Raw genomic sequence first — 20,099 nt, forward strand, 5'->3', positions numbered from 1 at the left:
AGGGAAGAGTTGGGATATTTTCAAACATTGTAAGGAAATGTTTTCTCCAGAGCTGCAAGGACTTTCTGATAACTTAATGACTACTCATCTGAGCAGTCCATCACTGAGGCAAGTGCTGTGCCACTTGTGGCTCAGGCAAACTGAAGTAGCCTCACAAAGTCCCCACCAGACTGTCCTGGACCAGCCAGACCCTGCCATCATTCACCTCATGAGCTGCAACCTGGTGCTTGACCCAGGGAAGGGGTGGGCCGCCCTTTAGTGCTCCAGTGCATCTTCCCTGATGCTCCTCAAGCAACAGGTCCTGGGGAACAAGTCTCTCGCCTTGTAGATGCCCTCCCCTTGGGACAATGACTTGCCCTGGCCTGTACACAAGGCCTATTGCAATGTCATCCTAAAGAGAGACAGTGCTCCTGCATGTCAACTTGTGGCTTGCCTTTCTGCAGAGCAGCAAAACCACGAGGGTGGCAGGAAATGCACCATGTATGTGTGTCTTCCTGCCTTCTCTGGAGCCCCTCATGAGAGGACCAGGGACAAACTGAGCCTTACCCACAACAGCTGCCAAAGCAGCAATTGTAGTATCATTGGTCCAAACCAAGTATCAGTCCTGCCAGAACAAGGAACAGGAGAGGCAGGAGGAAAGCTGGGCTGATTCTCTCCCATGCATCCTCTATAACATCAGGACATAGAGGACTGATTGGGAGATAGAGAGAAGCTTATCTGCCTCATAACCCAACTTGATTGACACAGAAGAGGAAGAGAGCAGCAAGATGCCCCCAGGCCCAGCAACAGAGGAAACCTCTCTATGGGCACAGAGGAGAAGGAAGAGAGTACCTGTCTTGTCCTGAACCAGAAGCTTCAAACCCAACTGGAGGATCACAGAGGAGAAGGAAGAGAGTAACAAACTGCCTGCAGTCCACGAAGCAGCAGGAAGTTCCACCAGGGACACAAAGCTGGAGATAGAATGCAGTATACTTCCTCTCTGGGGCCCAGCAGCAGTAGAAACCTCACTGCCATCTGGTCAACCCAGTGGTTTGATTACAGCCCCAACCAAGTCTTAAGGCAGAGGCTGGGAATGGCTGAAGAGGAGGATTGGCATCTGTTTCAGAAGATGATGCTGTTGCATGTCCCGACAAGACCATCCCCCAAACAAAGTGGCTTCTCCTTGTGATGAGGGGCAATGTTCCCTTGAAAGCGGGTTTTGGCCCTTTCTGAAAAGACTGGTGCTAGGGGGCAGGGTCACCATAAGGAAATATTTTCCCATGGAGCTAGTAGGCCTATTGGCTTACTTAATGATGGCTGATCCTAAGCAGGGACCCTTGCTGGGGAATGATGTGCCACCCATGGCTCAGGCAAACTGAGGCATGCTCCCAAAGCCCAGGTTGACCCTCATGGACAAGCCAGACCCTGGCATCCTGGACATAATGGGCAGCTGCTACTGGGAGGTGAGGCCACCCCTGTCTGGCAGGGCATTTAATGCCACCTTGGCACCTTACCTGATGGCCCTCCAGCAACAGCTGGGGAGGTGTGACCACATTTGTCTTGAGAGGCATCGCTTCCTGGGACTAAGCCTTGTTCCTTGCCTGCTTTATTGTCCTCCTGCAATGTTCCCATAAAGACAGCCAATGCTTCTGCACACTACCCTGCTGTTTACCTGAGCAGCAGAAGAGGAAAGGTGGCAGGAAATGCAACACATTTATGTGTTTCATTCGTCTTCTGGAGCCTTTGCATAAGTGGCCTCTGGCAGACTGGGGGCAGCAGGCCTCCCTCTCCTCTAGCAGCAACAGAACTCTCCTTGAGCCAACCCAGTGACTGAGCTGCAGGGGCAGGAAGTAGCCTTGTTGATTCTCTATCATGTACCCTCTATAACAACTGGAGAGGAAGAACGGGGGTGGGGGAATGGAGAATAGCTCACCTGCCCAGATTCCAGAGCCCAACTAGAGGGACATACAGGAGGGGAGGAGCTCTGCAGTTGCACTAAGGTCTGGATATAGTTGAAATCACCTCCAAGGGCACAGAGGAGGAGGAGGAAAAGGAAGAAGAAGAGGAAGAGGAGGAGAAGGAGGAGGAGGAGGAGAGCAGGGCAGATGCCCCAGGTTCATAGCTTCAGAATTCATGTGGAGTGGCAGAGAGGAGAAGGAGAGCAGAAACCTGCCTCTGGTCCCAACAGTAGCAGAAAGGAACTGTAGGGACACAGAGGCTAAACAGGAGGGCAGTGCATGTCCTCCTTGGGGTCCGGCAGCTGCAAAACCTCCATACCATCTGATCAGCTCACCGCTTTGACTTCAGACCCAATAAATCACCAAGGCAGGGTCCAAACAAGAGGATTGATTGGCAAGTGGTTGAGAAGGCTCTGAAGTTGTTGTATCAGAGAAGATCCCTCCAAAAAGGGGTTTCCTCACTGTAAGTGGAAAAAAGCATTGACATGCTTGAAAGAATTAGGTGGTGATTGGCATCGTGCCCTTTAAAGCAGGTCAGGTGCTGGGGAGAATGCTCATAAGGAAATGCCTTCCCCAGAGCTCCAGGAACTCTTGCTTACTTAATGACTGCTGACATGAGAAGTCGTATATCTGGGGCAAACTTGACCCAGGAAAGGTGCGGGCAGCCCTGTCTTGTAGGACCTTCAAGACCATCATGGCAACTAATGTGATGCCCCTCCAGCCACAGGACCAGGGCCACAAGGTCTCCTGCTTTCTGAGATGCCTCACACTGGGCCTCCACCCTGCCCCTGGCCTGCACACCCATCCTTCCACAATCCTTCCCCTAAAGAGACAGTGCTTGGGCTTATCACTCTGATGCTTGCCTGCCTGGTAAGCAGCGGAAGCAGGAGGGTGGCAGGAAATTCCCCATGTCTGTGTGACTCCCCTGCCTTCTGGGGAACCCCTGCACAAGAGAGACAGGGGGAGAAGGAGGGCAGGAAGCTTCCCCCTGTAACAGCAGCAGTAGCAGCAACAATCTCACTTCCTTTGGGCCTACCTAGTGAACTGACCTACCAATCCTCCCTCCTGTCCCCTGTCCCTGCCCCACACCACTGAGCAGAAGAGGCAGAATGGGAACAGGGTAGATTCTCTCCTGAAATTCTCTATAACACCTGACATGAGACACAGACAGACAGATTGTAGTTTACTTGCCCCAGTTTCAGAAGCTTCAGAAACCAACTGAGGAGATCCAGAAGAGGAGGAAGAGAGTACCTCACCTGCCTCAGTTCCAGAGTTTCTCAACTCAAATAGAGGGGCACAGAGGAGAGGAAGAATAGCATAAATCTGCCCTTAGGTCTAAGAACAGTAGAAACAACCTCAAGGGGCATGGAGGGGGGAGATGGAGGGTAGCTTCTCTTCCCTCTGGTCTAAAACCTGCACAGATCTCATTCCATCTGGTCAACTTACTGAGTTGACTAGAATCTCAACAAATGAGCAAGGCAGAGACTCAAGTATCTGAAGAAGAGGATTGTTTGAAAGATTCTGATGCCTTCGCATGTCTCCACAAGACAAGATCACTGAACACAGTGGTTCCTCCTTGTGAGTGGTGAAGAGCAGTGACAGCCTGGACCCCAAAAGGTTGTCAGTGGGTGACATGTCCTTAAGCGAGAAGACCAGATAAATCCTGAAAAGACAGGTGCCAGAGGGCAGGGTCAAAATAAGGAAGTGTTTTTTTTTTTTTTTTTTTTTTTTTTCCCCCAGAGCAGCTGGGCCTTTTGGCCCACTTAATGGAGGCTGATTCTGAGCAGAGATCCTCACTGGGGCAGGTGATATGCCTCCCCTGATGCAGGCAAACTGAGGCAGCCTTAGCATGTCCAGTCAGGCTCTCCTCGAATAGCTAGATGTGTAAATCCTAGACATCATGGACCGCTACCTAGGATCTGACCCAGGCCAGTGTGGGCACCCCTCCCTGGCAGGACCTTTTATGCCCCCATGGTGACTATCCTGAAGTTCCTGTCTGCTGTCCCTGGCTACACACTGTGTGCTTGCCAAGTTCTCCTAAAGGGACAATAAGCTTCTCCTTGTCACCCTGCTGCTAACCTGCCTGTAGCGCAGCAGAAGCAGGAGGGTGCAAGAAATGCACCCCACCTGTGTATTTCCCTGCCTCCTCTGGAGCTTCTGCATAAGGAGCACAGAGGAGAGACTGAGCCCAGCAAGACTACCCCTGCTGCTCCAGCAGCTGCTTCATCCCCAACAGCAGCCTCCACAGAGCGCTGGGGATGAAAAGCAGCCTGCTTCCTCCCTGGGGTCCAGCAGGTGTGGAAATCCTGTCCCATCTGGTCAACACATTCATTTGACTACTGCCCCAATAAACCACCAAGGCAGGGGCTGGAAGTGGCTGAAGAGGGAGATTGGCAACGGTTTCAGAAGACTGATGCTGTTGCATGCCTCAACAAGAGAAGGTGCCCCCCAAATGGTACTGACAGCCTGGAAACAAGAAGGTGGTGATGGGTTAATGTGCCCTTTAAAACAAGTCTTGGTACACAGTAGAAAGACAGGTGCTGGTGGGAAGGGTCAATATAAGGAAATGTTTTTCTCCAGACGATGACATTTTTTGATTGACTTAAAAGCCATCAACCTGAGTAAAGACTGTTGGTGTGGCAAGTGATGAACTGCCCCCTGGCTCAGGCAAACTGAGGCAGACTCAACAAACCCAGCCAGACAGTCCTGGACCAGCCAGCCCCTGTCATCCTGCAGATCATGTCTTCTTACCTGGGATTTGACTCAGGGGAGGTGTGGGCAGCCCTGTCTATTAGGACTTTTAAGTGATGTCATGGCAACCTACTATATGCTGAACGATCAGCAAGACCAGAGCCAGTACCCGAGGTACTTCCTGGGCCTCCACCCCACTCCTCACCTGCAGATCTGTCCTGCCAACATGTGCCCTTCACGACAGCCAATGCTCCTGCGTTCCACCCTGCTGCATGTTTGCCTGCTGAGCAGCAGGAGGAAGAGGGGGCTGCAGAAGGGGAACCAGGTCTGTGTGCCTCCCCTGCCTCCTCTGGAACCCCAGCAAAACCAGTCCACAGCAGGAGATGGAGGACATCAAGCCTCCCTCTGTTCCAGCAGCAGCAGCAGCAGCAGCAGCAGTAGCAGCAGCAATGTCACTTCCCATGTGCCATTCCAGTGACCTGACCTATCCAGCCCCTGAGCAGGAGAGGCAGGTGGGCAGCAGAGCTGATTTTCTCCCTTGTATCCTGTATAATACATAAACATGGGGCACAGAGAAGGGGATTGTCCAGGGGAGACCTAGGAGAGCAGCAAGCTGGCCTCAGAAACGCCAGGAACAGAGATGTCCACCAGGGGGACAGAGGCAGAGATGGAGGGCAGCCCCCCTCCCCCCCTGGGGCCTGCAGCTGCAGAAACATCCACCCCAGCCAAGGAAAGAGGCAGGGGATGGAAGCACCTCAAGAAGGCTATTTCTAATTGCTTTTGAAAATTACACTGTTGCAGTCTGGCTCATTAAGAGAACCCCAAAGAAAATGATCCCTCCTGTGCCTGGAGAGCAGCCTTGACAGGCTGGAAACGAGTAGGTGGGCAGTGAGCTGTGCTCTGTGTAGTATCTATGCTTCAAGGAAATCCTTTTAGCTCATCAACCCTGATCCGTGGTTACCTGTCTACGAGCTGGATGGGGAGGTTAAAAGACAGGAGGGGGCAAAATAGACGGGTGTGTGTGTAAAGAAATAGAGTTTCAGAAGGAAGTGGTGGTGACCTGTCAGGGGTTGGCTTGTGGAATTCACTCCCTGAGTTTCCTTCCTTCCTGCATCTCTAGTGGAGAGGGGGGAAAACCATCACCATGCTACTAGCCTTGAAGACAGCCTGAACATGCCTGGAGACAAGTGTCCCTCTGCTCTTATCTTGAAAACATTCATGCATTTTTTTCTTTTCCACATTGCACATGGTTTCTAATATCATTCTTATGGTTTCTCACCAAATTTAATAAATTATTATTCCTTGGAGATGATCACATGTGTTCTGAATTGGTGTCCTTCATCTTTGCCATGAGTACTGATGTTTGACCGGGAGTTAGATCAGGAGTGTAATGGAGCCACTAGTTTTGCCTGTAATCCTAGCTTTTCAGGGGACTGAGTCCTTGGAGGGCTGCCGTTCCAAGACAACCAGCCTCCAAATGCTTTCTCCAATATTATCAGCACACTGGAGGGAGGAGGAGCTCAAGCAGTAGATGGTTAAGCTATTAAGCCCAGTCAGTTCAAGGTCCTGAGTTCTAAACATTAAAGAAAGGACACGGTGAATCCATTTCCATCAATGGGCCAGCAGTTCTTATTGATTCAGTTCTTCTGACTCACTTCAACCACTCATTTTTTTTCTCTAAACCAGTTTACTGGAGCATGGATCTGCAGACAGAGGATTTTTGCTTGTGTTCAGAATGGAATCAGAGATTTACATTTAATCTCTATCAGAACCACTGGTTCACAGAGACATATTGTATACATACTTGAGTCTTCCATTGGGTTTCTTCGTGAAACAGTCTATGAGACAAGCAGCAAAAAAATTAGAATGGTCTGCAGAAGATCCAATAGAATTGCACAATCCTAGGGTAATGAGCTCCTTTTCCTTGAGAAAAAATCACAGAGAAGATATAGGTTACTCTCTAGAAAGGCAAGCATGACTGGCCCCTTAAGAAGCAACCTCATCAAGACAAGATTCTATATTTAAAGAACCCTATAGATTCCACTCTCAAGTTGCTTGAGCTGATCTGAAACTTTGGCTAAGTAACTGGGTATAAAATTAACCCTCAAAAATGAACTGCTTTCCTGTATGTCAATAACGAGAAGAGAAAGGCAGAAATAAGGAAAGAAAATCCTTTTGCAATAGCCTCAAAGAAAATAAAGTACTTAGGAATTAACTAAAAGTGTAAAGGATCTTTATGATGAAAACTTTAAAACCCTGAAAAAGGGAATTAAAGCAGAACTGAGGAAATGGAAAAACCTCCCAGGCTCCTGGATTGGAAGAATTAATATTATGAAAATGGCAATCCTGCCAAAGGCTATCTACAAATTCAATGCAATACCCATCAATATCCCAATGTCATTCTTTAAGGAAATAGAAGAGGCAATCCAAAATTTCATATGGAATAATAATAGACCCTGCATAGCAAAAATAATTCTTAGCAGAAAGAATAGCGCTGGAGGAGTCAATACCAAACTTTAGACTCCATTACAGAGCTATAGTGACCAAAACAGTTTGGTACTGAACAGGCCTGAGGACCAATGGAATAGAACTGGAGGCCCAGCAAATCAACCTGCAGACCTTTGGCCACATAGTCTTTGATAAGGGAGATGAGAAAATAGAATGGAAGAAAGAGAGCTTCTTCAACAAGGGGTGCTGACAGAACTGGTTAAGCAACTGCAGAAAACTATATTTGGATCCTTCTTTGTCATCCTGCACCAGGATTAATTCCAAATGGATCAAAGACCTTGAGGTAAAAGCAGATACACTGAAAACTTTACAAGAAGGAATAGTAGATATACTAGGTCTCCTTGGCACAAGGCAAAACTTCCTTAATAAAGACCCAGAAACATAACAATTTAAAGAAAGTTTGGACAAATGGGACTGCATTAAACCGCAGAGATTCTGTATGGAAAAGGACATAGCTAGCAAGTTAAATAGTCCACAGAGTGGAAGATCTTCACTAGCCATACAACAAAGGCCTCATATGTAAAATATATCTACAGCTAAAAATATTGAATCTCTCCCAAACAAATCTTTAAAGAAGCAACCATCCAATTAAAAGGTGGGCTAAAGAGAGACTTCTCTAAAAAGGAAGTAAGAATGACCTATAGACACATGAAGAAATGCTTGACATCTCTGGCCATAAAAGCAATGCAAGTCAAAACTACTTTGAGATTCCACCTCACTCCAGTTAGAATGACAATGATCAAGAAATCTAATAACAACAGATGCTGACAGGGATGTGGCCAGGAGGGATCACTACTACACTGTTGGTGGGAGTGTATACTTGTTCAACCACTATGGAAAACAATATGGCAGTTCCTCAAAAGACTAAACATAGAGCTCCCCTATGACCCAGCAATTCCACTCCCTGGCATTTACCCAAATGTCCAGAAACAAGAACATATTAAAGCCACTAGCACAATGAGGTCCATTGCAGCACTATTTACCATAGCAAAAATATGGAACCAACCCAGATGTTCCTCAGTTGATGAGTGGATCAACAAGATGTGGTATTTATACACATTTGAATTCTATGCTGCCATCAGAAAGAGCAACATTGCCCCATTTGTAAGGAAATGGAAAGACTTAGAAAAAAATCGTACTAAGTGAAGTAAGCCAGACTCAAAGGAACACAGGCTCAATGGTTTCCCTCATTTGTAATAATTATTATACACCTAGGACTCTCCTAGTAGATGATTACAATAGCTCAAAACCTAGGTACAGGGGCCGGGAGTTTGGCCTAGTAGTAGAGTGCTTGCCTAGCATGCACGAATACCTGGGTTCGATTCCTTGGTACCACATACATAGAAAAAAGCTGGAAGTGGTGCTGAGGCTCAAGTGGTAGAGCTCTAGCCTTGAGAAAGTCCAAGGACAGTGCTCAGGCCCTGAGCCCAAGCCCAAGACTGGCAAAAAAACCCCAAAAACCTAGGTACATAAGGCCATATAGGATGAGACTAAACAAAAGGGTCTGTAGGATATGGAAACAAGAGCTTTATTTTGTGTGATTATTGTTCTTAATGTACTGTGTTGTTTCTCTTCTCTTTTGTTGCCCTTTGGTTAATCTTATATTGTTACTGTATCTGACTTTGTTACTTGGTATATTGTACATACATTTTTTATTTGAAATTGGAAAGGGAAGGGGGAAAACAAGATGATTGGGAGGGGGTGGGGGGGAGGAAATGGTGACAAAAACATAAGAAGGGGTAACAATGTATGAGAAGTAATCCACCCACTATCTGGCAAATGTAACTGTAACCCTTTTGTACATTACCCCTATAATAAAAAATTTAAAAAGTTACATCCTCATCAATACTAGCTGTCGAAGTCTTCATTAATGTTTCTGACAAAAGAAATTCTTTTCTGTGAGCTCCAGGTAATATTTATGGCATATTTTATAGTAGGAAAAAAAAACCTAGTATTTCACTAGTATTTATTGTGTCAAAGGTAAGTGCTGTGATACCTGCCCAAAACCTAGGCCCCAATTCTATGTTTTCATACCTGAGTAATGGCTTAATACAAAAAAGAATGCAGCAAAATGAAAAATTATTTTTTGTTTAAAAGAAAGGTTTTGCTTTATAACTTCTGTGATCTTTATACCAAAGACCTGCATATGCCCAGGCTGGCTTTGAATTGTGATGCTCAGGTTTCAGCCTCCTGAGTAGGTATGACTACAGGTGTGAACCAGCATGCCTGGCCTAAAAAACTTATCTCTTTTTTTTTATGTTTCTCTCCTGGTTCTGAGCATTTTATTATGCTTATTAGTTGTTCATATATCATATTTGGAATAACATCTATTCAAGTGTTGTCCTTACATAAAAAACTCATCTCTTAAACAAAGGGTTTTCTAGCAAGACAGATAAATGTAGTTCGTGTATAGAACATGTTGATTGTAGAAGAATGACACACATGTAGAAAATACTACAAGTGTTGTTGATGTTTTTACCTGATTATCATCCACCTTGTAGCCATGTTTATCTGGCAAGGTCTTAGCATGGACATGGTCCCTGAAACTCCACTGATGGTTACAGCAGTGGCATCCACATACAGTAGCTGGAGGAGGCTGGTGTCCGGGTTCGTTGGAAGGAGTAGCCTGAAAAGGGAAGATGACTTTAGCTCAAGTGTTGTGACCAATGGGAAAGAAGGCAAAGAGCAGAGTGGAGCATTTGAGAGGGGGTAACTTCTGCAAATGAAGTTAGCAATGTTTGCACATTTGTTCAGTCAAAAGGGGTAAAGGACAGCAATTCCACTACTTGGCATTTACTCAATTGTCCAGAAACAAGGACATACTAAATTCACTACCACACAACAATGTTCATTGCAGCACTATTTACCATAGCAAAGATATGAAACCAACCCAGATGCTCCTCAGTTGATGAGTGGATCAACAAGTTGTGGTATTTGTACACAATGGAATTCTATGCTGCTATCAGAAAGAATGACATTGCCGCATTTGTTAGGAAATGGAAAGTCTTAGAAAAAAATCATATTTAAGTGGAGTAAGCCAGACTCAAAGGAACATAGGTTCAATGGCTTCCCTCATTTGTCATAATCAGTAGAAACCTTGGGCTCTCTTAGCAGAGATTTGCAATAGAGCAAAACCTTGATACATAAGGCCATATAGTATGACACCAAATGAAAGGACCTCTAGGATATAGAAACAAAAGCCACATAATGAGTGATTGTTGTCCTTAATGTACTATGTTGTCTCTCATCTCTTTTGCTGTCCCTTGGTTATCTCATATTGTTACAGTATCTCACTTTGTTATCTGATATATTGGATATATTTGTATTTGGTTATTTGAAATTGGATAGGGAAGGGGGGAAAACAAGATGAGGGGTGGGGATGAGGGGAGGGAAATGGTGATCAAGACATGAGAAAGGGGGGCCAGGAGTTTGGCCTAGTGGTTAAAGTGCTTGCCTAGCATGCATGAAGACCCGGGTTCAATTCCTCGGTACCACATACATAGAAAAAAAGCCAGAAGTGGTGCTGAGGCTCAAGTGGTAGAGCTCTAGCCTTGAGAAAGTCCAAGGACAGTGCTCAGGCCCTGAGCTCAAGCCCAGGACTGGCAAAAAAAAAAAAAAAGACATGAGAAAGGGTATCAATGTATGTGAAGTAATGCACCTTCTATCTGGTGAATATAATGTAACCCTTCTATTAATTACAATAAAAATATGTGACAAAAAGGGTAAAGGAAGCATAAAGGAGGGCCACACTCAACACAGATGGAGAGAGGGGTTCCTCCCAGACCACTCTTGACTTAGTGAGAGAGTTTCTTCTGCAGTGCTGGGTTATTTATAAGTAGAGTGATCTCATACCCAATGGCACCAAGATGGGAGGTGTAAGACACAGAAACAGGAATAGGAGAGGGACAGCGAAGCACTCAGATATCACATCAGAACCAGTCTTGGGAGCAGGGGGAGTGTAGGACAGAGTAACTTAGAAGAGAACTCTGATCTAGTAACATTACTTACTCTTCTCTCTTGCTATTGGAGTGAAGACTCTTCCTATGTCATTTCCCCTTCTGTTGCTCAGTGTAAAGATTGCTTTAATATTATTAAATGACAAATCTTGACTCCATGAATTTAGAGTATAATGTGAGGTTTCATTATTCGTATACTTCTGCAGTAATTAAATCAATCCAATTAACATAATCATTAACTCTCTTTTCTCTTTTGGTCTTTCAGTCCTCAATTCTAGAACTTTTTTTTCTAGCCTTAGGGCAATAGGGATCTAGTCTCCTTGCTCTGTATCTCAAATGTTTTGTTTGTGCCCAAAGCCATCATAACCCATTCTTGTTTACTGACTGACCTTGTATTTGCCCAATATGCATAGAGGACCTTTTGTTGAGAGATCTGTTACCATGGTGCACTCCCTTTTTACAGTTACTATCCACTGAAAATGACTGGATAACAAAAGATGCTCCTTTGGGAAGCAGGTATCAGTGAGGAGGGACAGGGATAAAGGACAGGAAGTATGGTCAAACTACTTTATTGGTATGTATGAAAATAGCTTACTCTGTGTGTGTATGTGTGTTATATGTGTGCGTGTGTTCATGCCAGATCTGGGCTTGCACTCCAGGCTTTAGCAATCTCCATGATCTTTTTTCACTCAAGGCTAGGTGCTGCACCACTTGAGCCACTGCTCTGCTTTCAGGTTTTTGATGTTAATTAGACATAAGTGTCTCTACAACTTTCCTGTCCAGACTGGCCATGAGCTTAATAGGTCAGATTAGAGGCATGAGCTACCAGTGCTTAGTTTGCTCAAAGGTTTTTTTTTTCTGATTTTTTTTTGTCAGCCATGGGGCTTGAACTCTGGGCCTGGGGGCTGTCCCTGGGCTTTTCAGCTCAAGACTAGTGCTCTACCATTTGAGCCACATACCACTTCCAGTTTTCTGGTGGTTAATTGGAGATAATAGTCTCATGGACTTTCCTGCTCAGGATGGCTTTAAAGCTTGATCCTCAGATTTCAGCCTCCTGAGTAGCTAGGATTACCACCAGAAAAAGCCACCAACTTTTTTCTGACTTCTATAATAACTACACAAAAATATCAGTATACCAAATGAACAGTTAAGATTATTGGCTCTGAGATCAACTAACTGTAAGTTTACAAAGAAAAATGCAGCAGGCAGTAGCCTGCCAGATTAGAGGTGTGCACAGCCAGGCAGGTAAAATGTGCAGCTAACTGATAAACCCAATGGGACAGGCAACAACAGCCAGAGCTGGTGGCTTGTGGGCACCTGTGAAGCTCTGGCCTCCCCTCTATATTTTCCTTCCAAATAATGCTGTGTGGGTCAGGTATCTGGAAATGTGAAGGAAACCTTTCATTGCAGTAAAATCCATCATTAACTATGGGCCACTCTTCCATTTTTCTAGTTACTTTGGCTTTACTTACCCAGATCTACAGTGTAGAACAAGTGTAGAACACAGTGTAGAAAGACCCCCAGCTGGGAGCTGCAGCTCAGTGCAATCTTGAGCAATGGGGCTGAGAGTTGGAGAAGGGAGAGCACAGAACCATCCCCTGGGTGAACAAGGAGACAGGACAGTTAATCCACCATCCTAGGTTCGCTTTTTCTTTTCTCTCTCTCTCTCTCTCTCTCTCTCTCTCTCTCTCTCTCTCTCTCTCTCTCTCTCTCTCTCTCTGTCTCTCTTTCTTTCTCTCTCTCTTTCTTTCTTTCTTTCTTTCTTTCTTTCTTTCTTTCTTTCTTTCTTTCTTTCTTTCTTTCTTTCTTTCTTTCTTTCTTTCTTTCTTTCTCTTTCCTGGGATTGAACTTCAGCCCTAGGAGCTATCCTTGAGCTTTTTCACTCAAGGCTGGCACTCTTAACACTAGAGGCATCATACTCTGACCTCTGATTTTTGGTAAATGGAGATAAGAGTTTCTTAATTCCTCAGGATGGCTTTGAACCCTAGTCCTCAGATCTCTTCTGTGTTGCTAGGATTATATGAATGAGCCATTGGCACTCAGCCCAAAATGTTTCTTCACGCTGTGTGCTCATTCCTAATGCAATCCTTACCTTTATAAGACACATCTGCTATTGCATGGTTTTACATGAACTGTGGTACTCACATAACATGAAAAATGAAAGAACTTTTCCTAAGGGTGAACTGTTAGGATGTGCGGGAGGCAGAGTGAATTCCAGTTTGAATGCAAGCACTGTCATACTTTGCAACACATAGGAACAAAATTAAATGAGAAACTGTTCTCCCACATGCATCGTTAGTACTGAGAACACTTCAGAAGCACATTTCATTGAGAGGAGCCAAAAAATCAGAAAAACAAGAAAGGTTGACAATGTTTAGGATAAAGGGTATCCTGGTGGCAGGGGGACTGGTTTACAATCAAGTTCAAGGTGCACAAGAACAGGAAACAGCAAAGTGTTGGCTAGCAAAGGGATGTCCAGGGGCAGAGTGCCAGGGCCCAGATCTGGGATGGTACAAAGGTTAAAGTTGCAGCTGGAGGTTTACAAAGAAAAATATTGCAGGCAGTAGCCTGCCAGATTAGAGGTGTGCACCACTGGGCAGGCAAAATGTGCATCTAATTGACAGACTTAATGGGAAAGGCAAGGACAGACAGAGCTGGTGGCTTGTGGGCACCCATCAAGTTGCAAGGCTCAAGGTTCCTAGCTCAACAGTCCCTAAGGGCTCTTCTCAGTTAGGATACTATCTGAGATAGGGAGATTGAAATGTCATCAGACTCTCTTAGGATAAAATTTCACTCCTTAAACTGCACTCAAGTATCTATTTTTAGTAAGGCCTCTACTGAGGATTTGTGAGCCATAGCCACACACAGGACCAAGACACTCCCTCTAGCCAAGCCCCATCCAAGACTCTATTCTTTCTACCTAAGGACCCTGCTCCACAGAGGAGAGCTAAAGATTACCAGCCCCCTCAAACACTAAGCCACGGCCCCTCACCAGAGCCCATCTTCTCCTCGTGTTCTCTTCTCTCTCAGTGCAGATGCCTCACCATAATCACAGTGGAGATTATCTCATCATGAAAGCAGTTTTTCAGGTGCCTCAGCTGGACTCCATGTGACTCACCCCAGGAGTTCTTTTCAGTTAACTGACATTCTGAGATCCCTTGGTTGTGTGTGACTTGCAGAGACAGGGAAGGACCACAAAGGGCTGCACTCATGTGTTTTTGCCCTCAATGTGCCCTCAATTTGTCAGCTTTAGGGCTTGAGTTCAAGGTCTGAGCACTGTCACTGGACTCTTCTGCTCAAGATCCGCATTCTATCACTTTGAGAGAGAGCACCACTTATGGTTTTTGAGTGATTAATTGGAGATGAGTGGTTAATTGGAGATGAGACTTTTCTGCCTGTGCTAACTTTGAAACATGATCCTCATATTTCAGTTTCTGAGTGGCAAGGAATATAATCCTGAGCCACCACTGTTGCCTGGCTTCAAGTGCTCGTTTTTAAAGTCAATAGCAGCTTCCTGGTTTTAGGGGGCAAGTTCAAGATTGAAAATAATTTTTGCTTGAACTTGAAGGAATCATGGCTTATTTTATGACGACTGATCCTAAGTAGAGACTCTTGGTGTGGCAAGTGATACGCCCCCCTGACTTAGGCAAGCTCCAGCCAGACAGTCCTGGACCAGTCAGACCTTGCCATCATGCACATAACGTCAGGCTATTTGGAATCTGACCCAGGGGAGGTACAGGTAGCCCTGACGGACAGAATTTTTAATGGTGCCTTCAGTGTCAATATGCCAGGAACAGCAAGCACTGAGACCTGAGGCGCCTGGTGAGGTAGCACCTCTGTACACCTGTCCTGCCCTTCAAGGGAGCCAGTGCTGTTGCAGGCCACGCTGTTGCATGCTTGCCTGCTGAGCAGCAGCAGAAGGGTGGCAGGAAAGCCACCAGGTCTGTGTGCCTCTCCTTCCTCCTCTGGAGGCAGCATAACCAGCCCCGAGGGCAGAGTGAAGGCAGCAAGCCTACCCTGCTGCAGCAATGTCACTCCCCATGTGCCATTCCAGTGATCTGACCTGCCCCGCCTCTGAGCAGGAGAGGCCCATGAGCAGCAGGGCTGATTCTCGCCCCTCTCCCCGCATCCTGTATAATACACAGACATGGGGAGCAGAGGGGTACATCAGCGTCTGATCCCAGCTGAAAGGGCCTAGGGGAGACCCAGGAGAGCAGCAAGCTGGCCTCAGAATCGCCAGCAGCAGAGATGTCCACCAGGGGCACAGAGGCAGAGATGGAGGGCAGCCCCCCTTCTCCCCCGGGGCCTGCAGCTGCAGAAACATCCACCCCAGCCAATGAAAGAGGCAGGGGCTGGGAGCGCCTCAAGAAGGATACTGCCAATTGTTTTAGGAAAATGTGCTGCTGCTGCCTGCCTGGTTAAGAGAACCCCAAAGGATGTGTTTCGTCCTGTGCCTGGAGAACAGCACTGACAGCCTGGAATCGAGTAGGAGGACACTGAGCTGTGCGCTGTGTTTTATGGATGCTTCAAAGAAATCCTTTTAGCTCATCACCCCTGGTCTGTGGTGGCCTGCCTGTTTGCAGGGTGGGGAGGTTAAGTAAAGGAGGGGCAGAGAGAGATAAATGGGTGTGTAAAGGGGTAGAGTTTCTGCAGGAAGGGATGGTGACCTTCAGGCTTGTCCTATGTACTTCACTCCCTTAGTTTCCTTCCTTCCTGAAGCTCAAGTGGAGAGGGGGAAAACCCCTCACCATGCTGCTTGCCTGAAGACGTGCCATGCAGCCTGAACATGCCTGGAGACATGCATCTCTCTGCTTCTACCTCTAACAACATTTACGCACGTCACAGACTTCTTTTCCTACAGTGGATATGGTTTCTAATATTGTTCCTAGGGTTTCTCACCAACTTAATAAATCATAACTCCTGGGAGATGATCACATGTATTCTGAGTTTATGTTCATTTTTTCCCTGAGCACTGATGTTTGGGAGTTAGTTCAAGAGATCCTGTGACTCTGTTTCTTCCATGTCAGAAGACCTCATGAAGCCTGGTTCTTGGGGTTTAGGGAGCTGTATAAACCACTAGCCTGTGAGGACTTGCTGCAAAGAACTCTAAAGCCATGGCTGCTCACGTTTCATGTTAAATTTCTCATTCAACTTGCCACCCAAGAACAAACCAAAAACCATCGGGTTGATGCCCAGAGAACACTTGTGGAGGTTTTTAACATCCTGCAACACAGCAATTGTACTCTGCAACCAAGGGAACGCCGGACATGATGTGAGGACATGGACTCCGATTGCATGACTCAACACACAGGATACCGAAGAAAATTCATGGACGCAGAGGTTCTGGCTTAGAGGTTCTCAGGGCAGGGGCAGCACCTGGCTAATGATTGGAGCTTCTGGTGTAGGATGAGAAGGATTGGACAAGGAAGGTGTTATGGTTGCACACCGCTGTAAATAAATGACCCACTGAATTGTGCACTTCTGCATTTTGTTAGTGACTTTGCCATAACGCCAACATCTTTATGCAACACAGATGAACTGACATTTAGGAAGACAGGAGGGGAGGGGAACGAGAGTGGGAATATGATTCCATGATAGATCATATTTAGTATACGCAAGACCTCTAGCAAAGAAGGAAAGAAAAAAATCCATAGACAGATATTTCTTTGTGGCTTATACCAATTAAAAGATACTTTGTCATACTTTTGTGATTATAATTCACATCCAATAATCTTACACTTTTTATATGCTGATATCTTCATGTAGTTATAAAATTCAGAAAAAAGTAACTTTGAGCTTATGGGCACTGGTAGCTCATCCCTGTAATCCTGGCCACTGTGTGCATTTGTATGTATGTGCTGTTTATGCGCGTGCGCGCGCGCGCACACACGCACACACACACACACACACACACACACACACATATCAATCTTTAGCTCTAAAAATTAGAGCAAGAATTAAGGGTTGACATCAACAAAGTAATGCTGAAGTTAAACAGAAGAGCTTTCAGGAGCTTAATAATGGAGAAATTATTGTTATGAGGTGACATCAGGTGGACTTCAAGCCTCAAGACTGGCGAAAAAAAAAAAAGAGAGTTGGGCCTGGAGTTTGGCCTAGTGGCAGAGTGCTTGCCTAGCATGCACCAAGACCTGGGTTCGAGTCCTTGGTACCCATACTTAGAAAAAGCCAGAAATGGTGCTGCGGCTCAAGTGGTAAAGTTCTAGCCTTGAGAAAAATCCAAGGACAGTGCTCAGGCCCTGAGCTCAAGCCCAGGACTGGCAAAAAAAAAAAGAGTTATAAGAAAGCTGCTAGTTTTAGAAGTCTTGATGTGTTTATGTGTGTGCGTGTATGTGTGTTATACATGTGCGTGCATTTTCTTCCTAGTGTTAGGCGTAGAACCCAGGGCCTCATACATGTCTAACAAGTTGCTAGACTTGTCTTTGTCGTCAGCTGAAAGGATCCCCACTGCACACAGGATTTATAGGCATTAGCCACCAATGCCACTCTAAATTTATTTTTTAAATTGTATTGTAAAAGTGATATACAGTTTACAGTTATATAATTAAACTATCAAGTATATATATATATATATATGTCTTTTTTTGCTAGTCCTGGGGTTTGAACTCAGGGCCTGAGGACTGTCCTTGGACTTTCTCAAGGCTAGAGCTCTACCATTTGAGCCACGGTGCCACTTCAGGCTTTTTCTATGTATGTGGTACCAGGTCTTTGTGCATGCTGGACAAGCACTCTACCACTAGGCCAAACTTCTTGCCCTCAAATATATATTTTTTGAACAGTTTTACTCTCTCTTTTGTTTTCTCCCACAGACATAAAAACAGTTACAACAGGGAATAATAAAGGGGAAAAATAAAAAATGAAATAACTGCAAAGATTGCAATAAAAAAAAACTTACTGGCTGCTGGAGGAATAACTCAATGATAGAGCTCTTGCCTAGCAAGTGCCAGGTCCTGAGTTCAAACCTCAGTACTTCAAACAAAAGAAAACAAAACAACTCATAAAAATTTGGGCTGGGAATTTGGCCTAGTGGTAGAGTGCTTGCCAAGCATGCACAAAGACTTGGGTTTGATTCCTTGGTACCACATACATAGGAAAAAGCTGGAAGTGGTGCTGTGGCTCAAGTGGTAGAGCTCTAACCTTGAGAAAATTCCAAAGACAGTGCTCAGGCCCTGAATTCAAAACAAAAAAAAAAGCAAAAACAAAAAAGGTATTTCCATTTCTTGGAAATGGAAATTCATTTCATTAGACATCATTTTATATACTCATTTGCACAGTTACTGAGCCATTGTAATCCTCTCCCTAAGCATATCCTCCTTGGTTCTCAGTGTGGGAATACTTAGAATGCTATTTAATTAATCATATCCAAGAATAATTATCTTTCACTATCCATTGGATTTACTTGTAGATCAAGACATATTCTAGCTATTGCAAATGAGGGAAACCATGCAGCCTATGTTACTTTGCTTGATATAATTTTTCTGTGGATTTTTTTCAACTTTTTTTTCTTTCTTTCTTTCTTTCTTTCTTTCTTTCTTTCTTTCTTTCTTTTTTTTTTTTTTTACCGGAGCTGGGAACTTGAAGTCAGGGGCTCAAGCATTTGCTCAGCTTCTTTGCTTAAGGCTGGCACTCTATCCCTTGAGTAATATCTCTAGTTCTGGCTTTGATGATTTATTGGAGGTAAGAGTTGCAGGCATTTCTCCTGTGCAGCTTCAAGATGCTTTTTTCTCAGATCTCAGCCTCCTGAATAGCTGCGATTAAAGGTTTAAGCCACTAGTACTCAGCCTCTCATATTGATTCTTAACAAAACAATGTATATATGTAAACAAGCACTAAGTCAGAACTAGCAAATCATGTTCTCTCTGTCCTACAATGAAAACTAGAAATAGATTTTATGCAAATATATTGAGCTCTCTCTTTGAATTATTGGTTGTCATACTGATGGTTATTAATCTTTCACAATGAGGAGCACATTCCTTAAAACATGCCTGAGACAAGCCCACCTTATTTTGGGGGTGAGAAGAAAGTAGGGAAAGGAGAGTGATGCCTGCTGGATTGCAGCCTGGGCAGGGGGGACTACAAGAAAATAGTGAGGGGAGGCTGACGTGGTGGGGGAAAGAAAGCCCATGTGAACAATGATGGAGTGTTATTCTAACACACAGAAACTCCATCTTCACTTTATGAGAACCCCCAGCAATTACGCTACAGGGCTTCCATGGCCCATAGGCCCTGCTCATGATGGCTGCTTCCTTTGCTGACATCACCCATGGCTACTCTGCCCCAGCCAAAGGAACCTGGCTGCCAGGCACACTTGCCTCAGGGGCTCTGCACTGGCTACTGGAGAGTCCAAAACTACTTTCTCCTTCATGGCCTATACTCCATTCTCATGACCACTTCCACTCAGGAAGCTTTATCTCACCATTAATATATCTTATATTGATTATATATATATACATATATACACTATTTTTCCAATTGCATTTATTACCATCTAACTTAGTCTTTCTTTCTTCCTTTGCTTCATTGGTTCTTTCATAATCTTCTTTCTTTTTTAGTATTATTTTTTCCCCATTTTTCTTGTTTTTTCTTTCCCTTTTTTTCTTTCTTTTGTTTTTTGTGTCCGTGAGAAAACCTTCAGTCAATTAACTTACCTTCAGAGTCATGAAAGAACTCATGATGGAGAGAAAAACTATGGATGCAAGCAGTGAGGCTCAACGGTAGCTTGTCTCTGTAGCAATCAGAAGAGCATGAATTCTAATTCTATTACCAAAAACAAGAGTAAACCCTGTAGGCTATATATTACTAATTTTTACCATAAAAGTTATCTTAAAGCTAGGTAGTTGGTGGCTAGAATTAACCTTATGGGAAGCTGAGGGAGGTGGGATAACTGAGCCCATAACTTGAAGATCAGCAAGACCCTGAGTCAAACAATAGCTCAAAAAGAATAAAAATGAAAAGAAAAAAGGGAGAATGTTCAAGTGCTTTACTTGAG

At 44.8% G+C, this 20,099-nt stretch overlaps 1 long non-coding RNA gene across 2 annotated transcripts; it reads right to left on the reverse strand.

The window, feature by feature from the left end:
* Nucleotides 1-5,590: 5,590 nt before the first annotated feature.
* LOC150063254 (uncharacterized) lies at nt 5,591-14,216 on the reverse strand. Of its 2 annotated transcripts, none has more exons than XR_016535512.1 (4): nt 14,137-14,216; nt 12,565-12,690; nt 9,616-9,762; nt 5,591-6,551 (listed from the first exon to the last, which is right to left on the reverse strand). It is a non-coding gene; the product is annotated as an uncharacterized LOC150063254 (long non-coding RNA). The 2 variants fall into 2 exon arrangements; XR_016535511.1 differs by having other exon boundaries at nt 14,085-14,212.
* Between the last annotated feature and the right edge of the window lie 5,883 nt (nt 14,217-20,099).

Source organism: Megascapheus bottae, chromosome 5 (genome assembly GCF_031878675.1).
Source record: "Megascapheus bottae isolate mThoBot1 chromosome 5, mThoBot2.hap1, whole genome shotgun sequence".
Taxonomy (NCBI): domain Eukaryota; kingdom Metazoa; phylum Chordata; class Mammalia; order Rodentia; family Geomyidae; genus Megascapheus; species Megascapheus bottae.